This window comes from Gopherus flavomarginatus, chromosome 6, assembly GCF_025201925.1.
Source record: "Gopherus flavomarginatus isolate rGopFla2 chromosome 6, rGopFla2.mat.asm, whole genome shotgun sequence".
Classification (NCBI taxonomy): Eukaryota; Metazoa; Chordata; order Testudines; family Testudinidae; genus Gopherus; species Gopherus flavomarginatus.
This window is the reverse complement of record NC_066622.1, coordinates 98723899-98741443: the sequence shown is the minus strand read 5'-3', so window position 1 is coordinate 98741443 and position 17545 is coordinate 98723899. Positions and strand designations below refer to the sequence as shown.

General features: G+C 41.8%; 1 protein-coding gene across 3 annotated transcripts in view; it reads left to right on the top strand.

The window, feature by feature from the left end:
* Positions 1-17545, top strand: part of PALD1 (phosphatase domain containing paladin 1) — a 187507-nt gene that overhangs the window by 10447 nt on the left and 159515 nt on the right. Inside the window, exon 1 of one of the 3 annotated variants that reach the window (XM_050959373.1) lies at positions 4536-4888. The exons of 1 other annotated variant lie outside the window; for it this stretch is intronic. The gene's annotated coding sequence lies outside the window, so the exon portion shown is untranslated. Of the gene's footprint in view, positions 1-4535; positions 4911-17545 lie in introns of those variants that run through there. One more of the 3 variants, XM_050959374.1, reaches the window with a different exon arrangement.

Genomic DNA, 17545 nt, shown 5'->3' with positions numbered 1-17545 from the left:
ATCTAACGGGGTTTAGTGACTTGTTCAGACTGATACCGTCTGTAAATGTCAGAGTCAGGAACAAAAAGCAGAAGGTCCCAAGTCTTTTGATCTCATTATGAGATCATATTGTCTTTCGTAGGTCAGGATCATAAGAATAGATGGAGATGTGGAGTGTGTTGAATACTTCACTTGCTGTTGTTCATTAGAAGAAACTCTGCCTGGCCATGCTGAGGTTCTTGTTGGTTAGTGCTCATTCCTATTTGCTGTCTCTTGCATCACTGACCCTTCCTGCCTGTGGCTCACCAGTGTTTGCCATTACTGAAATAATATTTTTCCATTTAAGTGATGATGGTTATTATTTATATAATACCAGTGCTAGACACTTTACAGATAAGAAGACTAGATCATCTTTTCCACAAAGAACTTGCAGTCAAAATAAAATGTTGGACAAGGAATGTAAATCAAGGTGTGAGGTACGGCCAGCAAGGATTAAACATCGTGCAAAATAAATGACTCAAATTCAAAGCTTAAAGACATGTGGGGAGATAACTTTTATGTTTTTACATATGTTTGGGTAGTGGTCAACAATGTAATCAATCGTCACTGTCTGTTCTGTATTCTGATCATTCAAAGATCAAAAGAACATCCTAGCATTTGAATGAAGTGTAAACACGGGATATCTCTGTATTCATCTGTTTTGAAATGTATAGCAAATCATCCGTGAATGGTGAAGGAATAGGTGATTATCTTATGTTAATTCGTATAGCTAAGTACCGGTGATAGTCTGCCTTATGGATAAATTGCCTTAATTAATCTGTGTGAATAATTATAATGATGGATGCTTAGGAAATAAGTGCATATTGTTCCCTGAGGGACTCCACTTGTCAAAGAAGACCTAAAATTGTATTAAAGATCCTTTTAATCTCAGATCTGCGTAAGCTTCGTCAGGGGAAGTTTGAGTCGCAGGATGAGATCCCAGTTAAGCTGGTACACCCTAGATATAATATTGGACATGGACTTTAACCTATGAACTACATTCTAAAAGAAATCTTTGCAGCTACAAAGCTCACCATCTCTGCTATGAATCTGAACCTCAAGAATTGAACTCATATCTGTATGTATATTGATCTTTTAACCATACTCTTCTTTTGTTTTTTAATAAATTTTAGTTTAGTTAATAAGAATTGGCTGCATGCGTGTATTTGGGTAAGATCTGGAATATCCATTAACCTGGGAGGTAATGTGGCTGATCCTTTGGGATTGGTAGAACCTTTTCCTTTATATGATAAAATCAGATTTTCAGAAATCTTCACTATATTTGATTTGGGTATCTGGATGGAGGCCTGAGGCTGGGTTACTTCAAGGGAACTGTGTTGTTGACTTCTGGACAACCAGTGAGGTAATAAAGAAGCTGTTTTATGCTGGCTTGGTAAATCTAAGTATTGAAAATATCCACCAGCTTTGGGGATTATCTGCCCCATTCTTTGCAGTTCACCCTAATTGTGTGACCTCAGCTGGCCCCCACTGAGACCCCGATCACACAGGGGCAGGAGTAAAAGCAAGAAGAAAACCCTAAATGAGAACAAACAAAACTTAAAGATTTTGTTTCTTTTGTGTGAATCAGCTATAATTGGTGATAGTAAGCTGCAGCAAGATACAAGTGGCATGGTGCTAGGACTTTGTAAGATACAGGGGAAAAACCTGGTTCCATAGGAATGTGACTTCCCTCTATTGTGCAAGATAGGGACAGCCTTGCTATTTGCCTTTCTATTAAATTGGAAGCATAGAGGAAGGAGAGCAGGGAAGCTAGAGTACTGCAGTTGGGCATGGTGAGGAGAGAAGAGATGGCTACCTGGCTCCTCTGTGCAAAGGTTCCTTGACACCATGCAGTATGCTCCCTGTATAGGCACACAGGAACTCAGGAGTTGTAGGGAATGTGTGTGTGTGTGTGGTGATTGCCTTCAACCACTGAAATATTCTTTCAGTACAACTAAATCTAGTCCAGACAGAGTCCTGAGGTTCTCTCCACCTATTTTCACTTTGAGAGAACCATCACTCTGCTTCTCTTACAATATTTTTGCCCGTAGGTGGTGCTAGCCCATTGGAGGCCCATCCACAAACAACACATATTAAAAAAAAGGGAATGGTGCCCACTTTTGCTGCTTGGGGCCCTAAGCAATTTAGCCTTCAGTCTGCTTATGCCTAGCTCTGGCTCTGTTTTTGCCTTTAGGCAACCACCATTGTAGCAGGTGAGCATTCTCCTTCCCACGCTGTACCATCTTTTGATCAGCTAGCAGAAGCTGTTCACATAGCAGCTGTCAGTATTGACTCTGTAGAAGCAATGTATTGTGCACCCACCAAACCAGGGAGCGGGAGACTTAACATTGTATTGGAACCTAGGTTTCCTGCAGTCACCAGCCATTGAGGTAGCTGATCTGAGACACTGGAGATACAAAGTGTGTGTGTAGTAGACTTCCAGGGTGTTGAAAGGAAAACAGAGAACTATGCAATGGTGAACAGATTAGTGAGCAATCGTCTCTATTTGCAGCCCTAAGTAACATACACAGCACCATTCAAAAATTGAGTTTGACCACAGGTTCCATCTTGGCATGAAGTGGACAGTACTAGTAGGAAATGGATCTCTAAATTTGATCCAAAATTATTTTTTTTGTTAATGTAGTCTCATTGAGTACAGTTACAATGTGCAAACTTAATGAAAAAAAGTGAGAGACTGTAGGGGGACTGGTTCTCTTTAGGGGTATTGCCCTATCCTGGACAAATAGCTCCTCCCTTTGAGAGAGAGTGGCGCACGCTGTATGGCTCATGCTTTGGCATTATTCATATAGTTCGTCATGTAAGTGAAGTATTATTGAATTGAAATGAATGTGTGTGGGTGTCTGGCTGGCTGGGGACACTAAAAACTACAAGGAAGCGTAGAAACAAGGGGTAGGTGAGACATCCAGCAGGAAGGGATGTGGTTGCAGTGAATGATGCAGCGGAAGAGAGGCCTGATTTATCCTGGACCCTGTAAATCTCAGTTAGATGCATTTTGCGTTGAATTCATTGTAATAAAATGTCTTTTCTGGTTGCAGTAAATTGACTTTGTGGTCAAATGCCCTGGTATACATGAAAGGAGTTAGAGTGAAAAATGTAAATACTTAAAAAAAAGAAATTCACAGCTCCTATATGGGAGGAGTTCAGAGATCAACCAAGATCTGGGCCCTACTGTGCTTGACGCTATAGAAAGAATGAGAGTCAGTCCCTGCCCTGAGGAGCTAGCAGTAAAAATAGACAAGGGGTGGGGGAAAGGAATATAGCATACAAGTAGAGTGAACAGCATGGTGGTTTCCACAGAGCATGATAGTTCCATGATTGTTTACCTTTTTAAAAAGGTATGTATCTATCTATTTTTTAGGTGTCAGTTTGTTAGAGGAAGATTAGATAAATGGGTAGGAAGGGAGGTGAGATGTTAAAGGACGAGAGGCATGGAGGGAAGGAAAGCAAGTGTGGAGGGTGGGTCAAGTGAGGCTGAAGTGAAGTCACTGTGTGGTGTAAACTTTATCCGTGTGTGGTAAGCATGACACTTCTAGCTTCAGCAAATCGATCCGGCAGGACCTAAACAAATGCTCTAAAAGGTAATAAGTGGCCAATTTGAAAGCTTCTAACTGTTAACGTCATCAATAAGCTCACTTCAGACATTCTGAGAAATTCCAGCTGGGCACATGTGTGCATTTGGGGAAGGAATAGTTTTGTTTTTCTAATACAATCAGTGGGGTAGCTCCCCACTCAAAACAGCAATTTCACACTGTGAGGTTGAGACCAGTGCCTGGATTGTGTATGTCACGTGCTCTGATCACTGTCCTCTCATTTTTTATGCTTAAATGGGTAAGAAATTGCAGTTTGTAACTCAAGTGTGCAGCTGTCAGGTAGTGCCTTTGACATTGCAGGAGTGAAAAAATGTATGACCCTTTCCTCCCCTTTCCCTCTTTTTTACCATTCACAGAGTCTGGTTTTAGGCTGGACACACTGAACCTGCTCTGTCCACCCTGGGACTGCTGCTCCGGGCAAGTCATAGATTCCAAGCACTTGGAAGATCCAGATGGAGAGACAAATAGCTATTGCTCCCGACCCCTACTACCCTTGTTCTCTCCCCTTTCCAATCCAAGGGCAGCTGAGGGCCCCTTGAAATGGACAGTATAAAAAGAAGGTAACATCAAACAGCTTAAATATCAAACATTAACGACTCTACACTTTAACTGAGACGAAAATCGCTCGACAGCTTTTCTTGTCAGTAAGGTGCAGTGCTGTCTTGCCCGGTAGATGGGGGTAGGGGTTGGGGTGGGAAGAAGACCTCCTGCCTTTGAGCCTTTCTTTCATCATTGCCTGCATTGAGCATGGACTGCTGCAGCAGTCCCCACGTACTGCACTCATTTAGATTCTGTGCTGCTGTTGCCAGGAGTCCTAGGCCTTTGATTGGCAGAGAGAGGCCCACGGAGTTGGCCCTCTTTAAAGTCCGCCCCCACATCCTCCAGCACACAGACAGTCAAGGCTGTTCTGCTCACAGAGTGAGAGAGCGGGCGAATGAGCCAGCGCCTGTTGCTTGGCTGGTGCTGTTTTTGCTGGCAGTGGGTAGAGTTTGATCACTGACAACAAACTATTACAGATTTTGCTTCTCCTGCTGGCTCCTCGATCAGCCCAGAATGATGGGTTTAACTGCTTCGTCGCCATAGTAGCCCTCAATGGTTTGTTCTGAGAAGTTATAAGGAGAGCGAGAGGACCTGTTTAAACCTGTGCGGGGAAACTGCTTTCTGAAGCTCTGAGCTTTACAGGATTTTTTGGTTTTTTTTGCACCCCTCCAGCACAGCAAAGAGGAAACTGAATGACCTCCGGAGCTGCTAGAATCCAGGTACTGTAGCAGCTCCATGCAGGTTCGTTTTCTCCTTTTGGATGAGTTCGAACCCCCTACTACCTCCCATTGGGAATTTTGTGCATGTACTATTTTCTGTGATGCTGTTGTGCTACTTTCATAGAGATTAGTTGGGACTTAACTAGGTCTTGTTTGCCAATTTCAGATGGACTCGGCTTTCTTACTGTGTTTGGTCTTTGTCAACAAAATTCTCTCTCTCTCTCTCTGTCCCCCCTTACCTCTCCATTGTCCATGGTATTATTTCTATAGGCTCTGATGTTGGAATGTTTTTCTTCCTTGCTTTCTCAGCAAGGGTGAGCTATGCCAAGCACAGGGCTTCCATATCTTCTATCTTCACGTGTGAGACTGAGAAAGTTTTCCCGTCTTGTCTTTCTGAGATCTTAGTTATTTGTCTACTGTTTGTGGAAATATTTAGATTTCTGACCCTCTCTTTTGCAGGGGCAGGAAAGCACCCAGGTAACTAGTGCTTCTTTGAGAGGGTGGCCTAATAATACAATATAAGGCTCTAATGTCTGTCTTTGCCTGCACTGGCGACCATCAGGTTTATAATGTGCTTCTGCCTATGTAAAAAACAAAATGCTGCTGTGGAGACAGAAGACTTTACTCCTTGGAGTGAGGAGTGGAAAAGGAGTTCCCTCTGTTGCCCAAAAGTGACTTCCTGAATGTTTTACGGGGCAGCTTTGATAGGCTCTGAAGGGAAGTGTATCCTTTCCTTATTAGAAGGATAGTGGTGGCTATAATATGTGTCCTTGGGAATGGAGCAGAGAGATTAAAATCAGAATGATAGACAGTAGGGATCTGGGGAGAGGATCTTCACAGGTTTGAGATGCAGAAAACAAAAGTGTAGAAATTCAGAATTGACAGAAAGAGAGGTGTGTGTGTGTGTGTGTACACTTACGTAGCTAGTTGTATATGTTGATGAAAAGTGCTGTGTAAATGTAAATTATTAATTATTCTGTGTTCCATTTACCTTGATTACTTTTTAAAGTTTGTAAACATTTCAGTCTAAAACAGATGTTATGTTAGCATGTGTTTTTAGCTATAAACACTGGTCTTTCTGTGGGCTGCAGTGTCCCTTGGGGGTGGATATACAACACAAGCTACCCAGTTTCATTCCTGGTACTGTACAATTGGTGAGGCCTGGCCTTCTCATAATTCAAGTCCTTCAGCCTGGTACAAGTTCTTTGTGCCTAAGGCACCTGTTACTTCCATTAATGTTAATAGAGCTGACATATGTGCAGATTGGCTAGAAAATAGATTCTTTTTATTTTCTGTTTACAGCATGAATTTAAGATACCTAAATCAAAGGGCTTGTCTTGGGCTTGATTTTTCAGGAGTGTTAAGCACCCACAACTGCAGTTGAAAGTCAATGGGTGCTGTAGATGTTCAGCACTTCTGTGTTGATACTTTAAAGCAGTCGCGTGATAACAGTTGCATTACAGGATAGGAAATGTGGTTTTTCTTAACTTCTACAGTTGGCACACAGACATTCACCTATGTTTGCAGACGCACAGCCTGAGACACACCCACCCATATAAACAGCACTGCACATCCATGTATACATGTGCTGGTCTCAAGGCTTCAGTTCTGTAAAAATTTATACTTTATAAAGTTGCTTTTAGGTCACAAACATCATGACAGTACTTTAGGAGCTTTTGCCTTGGTGATGAAATTGTCTGTCTGTTCAGTCTGATTTCTTACATACTAAATTAAACGCAACCCAGCTAGTCCCCAGAAGAAAACTCTTCCCTGTACAGCAGACACTGTTGTAAATCTGCATGGTATTTAATGACACTATCCCTGGTCATAACTATGCTTTACAGAAGCCCACTCTAAATATGACCTGCTCTAACACACTTCTTGCAATAACACACGCACATACTTCTGCATTCCAGTGCTCCCAAGTCTACCAGTTTTTTTGTCCTCATCCAACGCAGCAAGAATTACCAGAAAATATTTTTAGCTTTTGAGGATGATGATAAGTTCCATCTGTCTGGACAAAAAATGTCCATGTGTTGGAGAGAGAAGGGGACTAGTCTCTCATGTAGGCTAAAAATGAGTGCTGCTGTTACCAAAAAAAGGGCATCAAATCAAAATATTATACTGTATGTGTATACATTTGACTTTCTCTTTCTTTAGCGTGACATTGCGCTATATCTGCTTGATTTCAGTGAGAACATGCAGAAACCAGTTTGACTCTGTGATGTATAGACCTTCATTGCTGCACATCTTGTAAAATCAACACGTGCACAAATAGTTTATTTTTTTTTCTTTTTTTTAACAATGTATGTGATAGCATGAGCAACACGTCCACATTTCTGAGACTAGAACCAGGCCCTTAGGAGGTTAATGGTACAGGTGGTTGTGGTGCTGAAGCATCCTGCATGTTGAGTTAAGAATGGACCACTTTGTGATGTTAGTTGCCACGGATGTCTGTGACTGTAAGGTGAAGAAACAAAGTCAGCCATTGAAATTTATTCATGTCCAGTTTAATTTCATCATGCTGGCTTTGATTCCTCCCAGAGAGGTTCTTAACATTTAATGGGAATCAACCTGTGACCCTTGTTTGACTCTATAGAGCCTGGCATGCAGCTCTCTTTCTCTGCAGGTCTGCTGTTGGTAATAGTTTGCACTTCTCCAATGCCTCCCATCCATTAATATTAGAGCATTTTTCCAGCTCTAGTAAATTAAACTTCACAATATCCCTAAGAGATGGAAGTAATATTAATGCTCATTTTGCAAAGGAGTAAATGAAGACTGAGAAAAATAGCTTGTTTTTTAACCCCAGCAAAGCCAGTGGGGGCTGTTGGTATTCAGAACTTCTGAAACACCAGATCCTAAATAATATCTAGCTCTTAGTTAGTGTATTTTCTCCATAAAAGAGCTGTATGCATGTGTGTGTGTCAGTCATTATCCCCATGATTTGCTCAGGGTTGTGCAGGATGCCTGTTACAGAGCCGGGAGTCACACCCAGATCTCCTGAGATTAGTTTGGTGCTTTAAAGGGACACCGTCAATATGAAATCGTGTCAGTTTTTAAAAACTGAAATATAGGTCCTACATCTGTCTTCCCCCCCGACCCTTGCCAACTTTTGTGGCTTTGGAATCACATGTTTTTGTTTTAAAGTAGTTTTTCTCTCTGCTGTTGCTGTGTGAAAACCTCACACAAAGAAAAGAGGAAACTCACCTTACAGGGGAAATGGTGAAAATGGCTATACACAAAGTACTGTCAAATGCACACAATAACACTAAGAAACAGAGAAAAATATTTTCTCCACTTGACCTTGTACTTGCACTTGTTTCAGCAGTAGCTAAGAAATTTCCAGACAGAAGTGTGCTATTAACCAGCATTCCTGCCTGACTCACATGAAGCAGCGCAGGAGTGCTCTGTATACATCCATCCCGTCACAGAAATGAGAAGCTGCTGCAGGGCTGCCCCGAGGATTCAGGGGGCCTCGGGCAAAGCAATTTCGGGGGCCCCTTCCATTTAAAAAAAAAGTTCCGATACTATAGATTACTATATTCTCATGGGGGGCCCTGTAGGGCACAGGGCCTGGGGCAAATTGCCCCACTTGCCCCCCCCCCCCCAGGCAGCCCTGAGCTGCTGGAATCTCCCCTTACTTAAATAATGAAGAAAGATAGAGGAAGAAGAAAGAGAGGACACAATCCCACTTCCTCCTGTCAAAATGGGTGGGGAGGAAGGCAAGAAAATTGGGGGGTATTAAACTTAGTGAAAGAAAGTTATAAAATAAACCAAATGTAGTGTTTTGATACTGTGATATAGCATCAGTTCCATACCTGTGGTGTGAAGAGAATGTTAATTGCACTCAAGTCACAAAATGCCAGTCAAGACTGTATGCACAACCTTAACTCTGCCCCTTAATACATATGTATTACGTTAGTCTTTAGTTGTGCGATCACATACTATTTCTCAGAAATGCAATAGAATATTATATTAGTTTTTCTAGAACTCTAGGTACATATGTATGGCAGAGAGTCTTAAATTCATGTATGTGGAAAGGATATGGTAACTTATTGCACAACATATCACAGATTAAGCATAACACAGCAGGTGCATAGAAAGCTTTCTGGAGCGGGGAGAAACAAGGCTTGGCATGCAATTAGGAGTGCAGTTTGCAGTACTTTTGTACATGCTTCGTTATATAGCTGGAAACCACCAGAAGCTGCCACAAGTCGAATCTTGGAGCTGTTTTCTGTGGCAGCCTGTATGCAGTGGGACACCAGCATTTCAGAGGAGCATAACTGCAACTAGACTTGGCTGCAACTAGACTTATGCATCCCCTGATGTGTGAGGAACATGAGGCACTGAGGTACCCAAATGATTCTTACATGGAATGTCTCATTTAACCAATCCCAAATTCCTCACAAAGGCACATCTGCTATGGAAATCTTAAGTGATTTTCATTGGTGTCAAATCCTGCTTTTTTCATACATGCATGTAAGTCCCATTGAAATCAAATGGAATTAAGTGAACCCCTCTGAGGGACAGAATGGAGCATCCTGTATTAAAAGGGATATCGTGAACTCAGTCTTGGGGGACAGGGAGAAGAGGGCAGGGGGAGAACTGATTTATTTAAAAATAAATAAATTTTCCATAGAGCATGGTTTTATTGTTTTTATTTAAAGAATTAAAATGTTCAGAAGGCTTTTTCTGCCCCCAAACTGTGCTCATAAAGTTCTTCTGGGTACCCCTCTCCATTGTACATCCTCTGCCCCATCCCCCGCACCTCTTTCCTTTCTCTCTGTACACATGCCTGCTTGCTGCTGCTTCAGTTTCAGCTCTGGTGCTGCTGTTGGTGGTGGTGAACATCCTTTTGCAGAGCATGTGGCTTGGTGTGCAAGGGAGCGCCTTCCAGTGTAGCGCGTGAGTCTGGCACCAACAAATCAGTGAAGTGTACACCAGATGTTATCTAATGCACAAAGTAAACAAATTGGGGGCGGGAGAACTTCAGGAAAATAACTTTGTTTTCAGTTATAAAGATCTTATGGGTAAATACGAGGTAAAAATTTTGTATGTAACTATGGTTTTTCAGGTTGAGGGTGTTCCTTTAATGCCCCTGGCTGTAGCCTGGGGTGGGAGTGACATGGTAGTGGGGAACCTTCCTCCAGGAAACTGTTGTCTAGGGATCTTGGACTATTCAGGCCTGGTCTGCATTTAAAATGTAAGTCAACATAACTACAGCACGTGGGTGTGAAAAATCCACGCAGGAGCATTATAGTATGCAAACCTAACGCCTGATGGGGATGCAGCTAGGTTGACAGAAGAATGCTTCCATTGACCTAGTTACCATCGATCGGAGAGGTGGAGTTCCTACAATGATTCAAAACCCCCTTCTGTTGCTGTAGTCTGCATCTATGTTATGAACTTACAATGGCAATAGATAGGGCACTGCTACAGTGCTTGAATTGTGGAAATGGCCTCAGTTTCAGAACATTCATGCAAAGTAATTTCACTGTTTTGAATACACGTAAACAACTTGTTATGAAAGTGCTGAGAGAGAGAGAGACACACACACACGGTCAGTTTTCATTGTCCCCCATATTGAATTCAAAGATGTGGAAAGGAGGAAAGGAAACTTTTTTGTTTTGCAAAAGATGTGGCTTGTAAGAACCCGATTTAAAAACAACTGTCTCTTGTGTGCGCTGCAGCAATGTGGAAGGACTATGCGTGGCTTGTAAACTGATCCACCTTGTTGCTTTCAGAACTTTCTAATCAGGAGGGGAGGTGGTGGTTAGCTATGAATAGAACAAAATCATAGCTTTCAGTTTCCAAATATGCATCTTCTCATACGCAGTGTGCTCTCTGAGCTGAATATTATGTACACAAACTTTTCATGTTGCCTTAGCTGGCACTTAGCACTTGGGTTTGCTTGGGTGTTTCCTCTTCTCTAGGTCAAAAACTCCACTCATTTTAATGGAGGGTTGTTCCTGTCATCTAGCTTCTTATTTTGACCTGTGCTATTGGTCTCCATGTAGGAAGAACCAGGGCCATACTGTGGCATGATCTTCTGTAAAATGGTCTGCTTTATCCACAAAATGAAACTAGTCTCTGTTGCTTTCCCTTGCCAGCTAGTGCAGTGTTGCTTTTGGAAGAGTAGGGATATTTGTTGTCATTCACTAATGATTGCTGTTAAGAAGTTAAGTAGCATTTTACTGGAGGAAATGTGTTTCACTTTGAGGACACCTGTGAAAGAGCAGAGAGACTGCTGCCAGGCACAGCAGGGGTTAAAGAAAACCTCAGGGCTCAGGTAGCCCCACCTCATTATACCTGCTGCCAAGCCTGGAGTGGGGAGAAAAGAAGGGAGCCTGGTTCAGTGAAGGGCTGACTGGCGAAGAGGCAGGAGCTATCTGTATGCTTGCTTGAAGGCACAGACTAGCAACCTACCTGCCAACGCAGCCACTGGAGGCAAGTGAGTCTTCCCCTGCCGAGGGGAACCTACAGATAAGCCCCAACTGTGGGGCAACTGAACTAAGCGGTACCATGCCCCAAACTAAAGGACTTGCATAGGGAGCGGGCCAGGAGAACAGGCCCTGAACCCCTCCCCCCCCCACAGCTGGGAGAAAGCTCCATCTCCCCTGTTTAGGGGTTGAGTGACACAGGACTGTGGGCTAGGTCCTGAGGGAGGAGGAGGGGTCAGGTTCCCCCCATGGCCCCTGTAATCAAGGATCTAGCCACTAGCCTGCCTAGCCACTGAAGACCATATAGTGCTGCCATCTAAGTAATGATTGGGGGTGGTGGGTGCTTTGACCAGTGGCTTGCAAAATCTGCACATGCTCCCCAGCAGCTGCTGTCTTGGATTGCCTCTGACAAAAGGGAGTCCTTGGCAGCATAGCTAAACTGGTAGACATGCAGCTTTTTACATGATTCACTCTCCCAAAACCCTGATGGGATCCCATGGATTGGAAATATTATTGGGCCACAAATTCTGAAGGGGCAGTGGAATTTGGAGTTCCCATTATGGGGAGTGGAAATAGATTTAAACTTTCTGAAGTTATGTTGGCAGGAAGAATGAACAAATGACTTGGTTTAAAGAAATGCAGATGGAGTTGGATGTTACAGGGGTGTCATTTTTGACAGAAGATTTTCTCTTTGGAGTCTAGACTATTTCTAGTGTCCTATCCTGGAGTTTTATATCCTTTCTTAGATGTCTTGGGATGGTAACACTCAAATGTGAATGCGTTGCATAAGCATGATGTGTGTGTCTTTAGATTTCATTCATAAAGTACTAAAAGCTTAACTCAAATATGGGGGCTTGCTCCTGCTCTCATTGAAGTAGTTGTTAGTAAAACATTCATTGACTTAATAGAGGCAAGATCGGGATTCCAAATGTCAGACATCTGTCTCCTTAAAAAAACAGTGAAGATGAGGTATGTGTGTCTGACCTAGCCCTTGCTGCTTTAGAATCCTGCAAAGTAGTATGAGTCTTTTAAAAACTTTCTCCTCAGAATACAAGACAATGGCTGGAAGATTTGATGGGCTGGAAAGACACTACATATTCTTGCAGCTTTTCTCATGAGACTACTGTATCTTTCAGCTGACTGGACGGTGAATATGAGACTTCTTTTCAATCTATCTGTTTACAGTTTCCTATTTAAAGGCAGATCCAACAATAAATATGTTGTGTAGGGAAAGTTGCTCTGTATCCAAAGGATTTAATACATAAAAAATACAGAAAAGGACAAAAATAGTAGAGGCTTGCTTGCTCTTGCCCAAGCTTGTATATCATAAGTTGCACTGTTCAGGGAGCATGTGTCTGTTTGTTGCCTAACACAATGGAGCCCCAGTTGTGGTTGGGTCTGCAGAGTGCTGCCATTATTATAAATAAAAACAGTATCTTCAAATGTCTGTTGCACCAGTAATTTTTTTTTAATTGGTTTCAGGTGACTCGAATCCATTAAACAGCAAAGTCAGATAACTATCTGAAGACTGTTTGCCATAATATCTGGTCAAATTATGTTTGATATCTATAGTGGTCTGGTTGGTAGAATTTTGAACTGTTTCAGTGGATCAATTTGATATTTGCAGACACAAAGATTTAATTTAATCCTCCCATGATGCCTACAGGAAAAGAAGAGGGTCAGTGGTGTTTGATTATATATCTTTATTTAATTTCTTTCTCTCTCAAAAATTCCTTGGAACTATCAAGTTGTGTACACAGCTAGCCATTAGTAACTCTGTGATTTTGTAACTGTTGTCCTTATCTCTGTTCTCCTATTGTTTTTACATCTACCAGTTTTGTCTTGTCTTCATTTAATGTAGAAGTTCTTGCAGGCAAGGGCCAGTCTTCCTATGGGTCTGTACAGCGCCTAGCAAAATAAGACCCTGATTTTCATGGGGGTAGTCGGGCGCTACCATAATACCAATAGTAATAATTGTTGCACATTAATAGCTTGCTTCTATTGGATGTACCCTTCTCTAAGGGAGAGCTCCCAAGGATGTACAGCTACTTTTTTCTGACTTAATACAACAAAGCCCCGCAGAAATATTTTTGAAACTAGAACGACAACTGGACATCTGTCCAACATCAAATAGATTGCAGTTCATGTACCACTGTTGTTATTACTGCAGTGTACCAAGAAAAAAAACCCCAACCCATTAAGAGCAGCAACCAAGTGTGGCTGGATACTGATAGTTGGGTACAGTTCACATGGGGGAAAACAATGGAAAGCAAAGTTCATTGGGGATGTTGCACTCTGTGGTTCTGAAGTGACTTTGAAAGAGACTGACTTATTTCCTGCAGACGAGAACTGGAGACAGACAGACTTACTGAGGCAAGCAAACTGTTATGAAAGCTGGTTTTCACTTGTCAAGGACCAGACAGTTTGTTTTGTCTCTAATGAAAACAATTTAGGATTTTGCATGTATTTTATTCCTTCCCCCTCTCCACCCTCCTTAATAGTTAACATTGACCCTCCTAGCCATGAATGGTATTCCTTTTGGCTTCTCAGAGCCCATTTTCATAGAATATTAGGGTTGGAAGGGACCTCAGGAGGTCATCTAGTCCAACCCCCTGCTCAAAGCAGGACCAATCCCCAGACAGATTTTTGCCCCAGATCCCTAAATGACCCCCTCACGGATTGAACTTACAACTCACAACCCTGGGTTTAGCAGGCCAATGCTCAAACCACTGAGCTATCCCTCCCCCACTTCCTACATGGAGACCATTGAGTTGTTCCAATGGAACAGAGTTCCTGAGAGGCCATGGTTGTGGAGGGAAGGATGATTTTTCAGGTAGTTTTCTAAGCTCTGGGATATCAGAGCAGTGATTACAGACTGGACTATGTATTTGATAGGAAACCAGAACAGAGGGTTTGAGAGGTAACATATTGGCTCCTGATGTAGTGATGTGGTTGGAGAGGCACCATAGAAAGCAGACTTGGAAAATAACCTTTCTTTTCTTTCTTTCTTTCTTTCTTCACATTGATCTTGTGTAGAGCTCAGGTGACCAGATGTTAAGGGGAAAATATTGGGACCTCTGCAGGGGGGACTTTTTTTTTTCTTTAAAACACCCATCTGGGAGTTCAGCAGCTATTCGGCAGAGAGTCCTTCAGTCGTGGATGGTCTTCGGCGGTATTTCAGCGGCTGATAGTACCCGCTGCTGAAATACCGCTGAAGACTGTCTGCAACTAAATGACTCTCCGCTGAATTGCTGCCAAAGACCAGGAAACAAAATATCAGAACAAATGGCATCCCAACCGTATTCTAGTCGGGACTTGGGACAAACTCCTTAAAATCGGGACAGTCCTGTTTCTACTCTGACGTCTGGTCACCCTATGTAGAGTTGATTTTCATCCTGCATAATATTGTACAGCAAAACAATGTATGGCAGTTGCCAGTAGCCCTGAACATTGTGGATTTTCATCAGGTAGATAATCACTGTGGCAGATAAGATGCATCTGTGGAGTCCCCAGCAAAATCATTCAAATTATTAGGAATTTGTATCTGAATGTTTAATGTGCAGTAAAGATAAACAAGGAGCTAACAGACTGGTTTAATATGACCACTGGTGTTAGACAAGGTTGTATCTTGTCCCTCATCTTGTTTGTAGATGCTATTGACTTTATGTGACAGACTCTCAACATGATTATCAACATTGCCAGTCTGATGCCCTTCAATCTCTGCTAAGCAGTAGGTATTATCTGTAAATCAAAGATGGAAATTATGAAAATTAATTTAGGTTCTCCATAGATTGAACTGTTTTGAAAACTAAATCTAAAGCACCACAGAAATGTTTCTATGTACATTTGGTTTATAATACCAATGGAAAAAGTGGGTTTTTAAAAGAAGCCAATTCCCTACTAGACTCTGCAACTCAGGTACTGCAGCACTTTACTAGAAGCTGAGTGGCTAGAAATTGGGCAGTGTATTTTTACTGTGCAAATAAGCAAACAGTGTTAATGGCAGATAATTAAATTAGTGTCCTTTCTAAGCCTTGTTATAGAAAGAGGAGGGTCTGGAAGAAGAAAAGAGTTTTAAAAGACCAGTATGAAATTAGGTTTTATGTCATTTTATATTACCTCCTTTTTCATTGAAAAGCGGTAAAATGATATTAGGGACTCTGATCTTATTAGTTGTCATTAGTGATGTTTTATTGATCTCTTTTCTTAAGAGTATGAAGTGGGTCAGCAACTAAAAGTAGGTCTTGCCCAAGTTCTGTTGCTAGGATATTCAAGTTTTGTTCCTAAAACATCTTTTTTTTACCATCTCTGGCATAGTGCCAGACCTTTGCTTAAAAAGGAAGATTTGGAATAGGCGATAAATGCTTTACAAAAGGGCAGCCTGGAAAAAGCATCTTAGTCAGAGGAGGTGCCTCTGATTATATATTGTCCAGAATGTGGCATATTCTGAATACTGGAGCACAAGGGTGAGATTCACCCCTTGTATGGAGGGGCTCAGGTTCTATGTAGGAAGAGTGAATTTCACTCATAAATCTCAAGATGGCTTTATGGGTACCGCCCCTGTTCTAATATCGCTGTGCTGATTTCCTGCTATACTTTGATGTCAATTCTGAATTTTTTTTACTAAAGTAAAGCACAGAGGAACTGTGGTCATGTGTACTTGATAGACCTTTTATTACCATATGTTGTTAGTTGTGCAGGGAAGTCTGAATCAACAAACCATTTTCAATATCTGAGATACAACTTCAGGTCTGATTCTGACCTCACTTAAACTGGTTTAATTTAAGAGTAATTCCTCTAAAATTAGTGGAGTTACGTAAATATAGCAGGAGAATCAAGCCCTTACCCTCTGAAACTATGTTTACACTAGCACTTTTGTCGATTGGGGGTGTGGAAAAAAACACCCCTCACACTGACATAAGTTTCACCGACAGAAGCACCGATGTGGACAGTCTCCCGCCGACATAGCTACCGCTGCTCGTTGGGGATGGTTTAATTATGCTGATGGCAGAGCTTTCTCCTGTTGGCATAGAGCAGCTACACGGGAGACCTTACACTGGTGCAGCTGCAGCGGTACAGTTGTGCTGCTATAGGGTGTGTAGTGTTGACATAGCCTGAGAGAGACAGGGCCTATAGTAATTGTGTCTATTGGGGACACTCTCATTACTCTGCTTTTTCTGTAGCATCTCATCAGTCACTGTTACATTAAGACTGTGCTAGAGAGAACCTGTTTGTTGTAGCCTTTGCTTTCAAAATTTTAGAAATGCTAGTGCTTTATTGGGCAGTGGTTTATGTATCTCCCTGGACAAAAGAAGCTGTGTGTGAACACATTCTGTTCTGGCTATCACCATGGCTATTGAAAAATGTCCTAATGTAACTTTTATTGCATGTGTATAGACGTACATGCAATGTATGTGTGTATTTGTTGGTTTGCAATTGCTGGGTTGAAACTGATCAGGGGTTTTCCTGGAGCATTACCTTGCTTTGATCACTGTTAATAAAAAAGGACCAGCTGGCAGGTCAAGGTCCCTCTAGGTACTAGTGATAGCAATTATTCTATAATAATGATTGATGCAATAATTATAATAATAGTAAAAACCCTTTTTGAGACAAAGGGTTATGTGCAGATAACCTTACAGTTTTAACCCTTTCTGTAGTCTTTTTAGACCCGTCTTTAATTATGGTTCCTCATGGTAGTTTCTAGGCCTCATCTGTGCCCCCCTCCTTTTTGATACCCATCTTTCCTCATTAACAATAGTGGTGGCAGCAAAAAACAAAATGTCTTGCCTTGATTAGTCTATTTGGCTCCTCATACCCCATCCCGATGTATATGTCAGGGAACTGTAGGGTTATTACACTTCATATATTAGAAAATAAATAATACCATATCTATTGTTATCTCTAGGTGCAGGCACAGCAAGCATAAAACTACAATTAAACCAGAACAAATTGACCAAATCTTAACTCAAAAGAATCCTTCCTCAAGCCATAATGAAAGTACAGCATACATACCCTCCAGTCCACACTAAGGCAAAAGCCTGAGTGAATAGGTAAGTTCCATAACAAGCGCAGACTCTGTGAGAACAAGTGGGAAGCAAATTCCTAAGCTGAGGGTCCTGTACTGAAAAAACCTATTCCTCCAGGGCCCAGAATTCAAATCTAGGATCTATAAATTAGAGCATTTCAGCTGATGTCCGTTGTTAACCTGAAATATGAT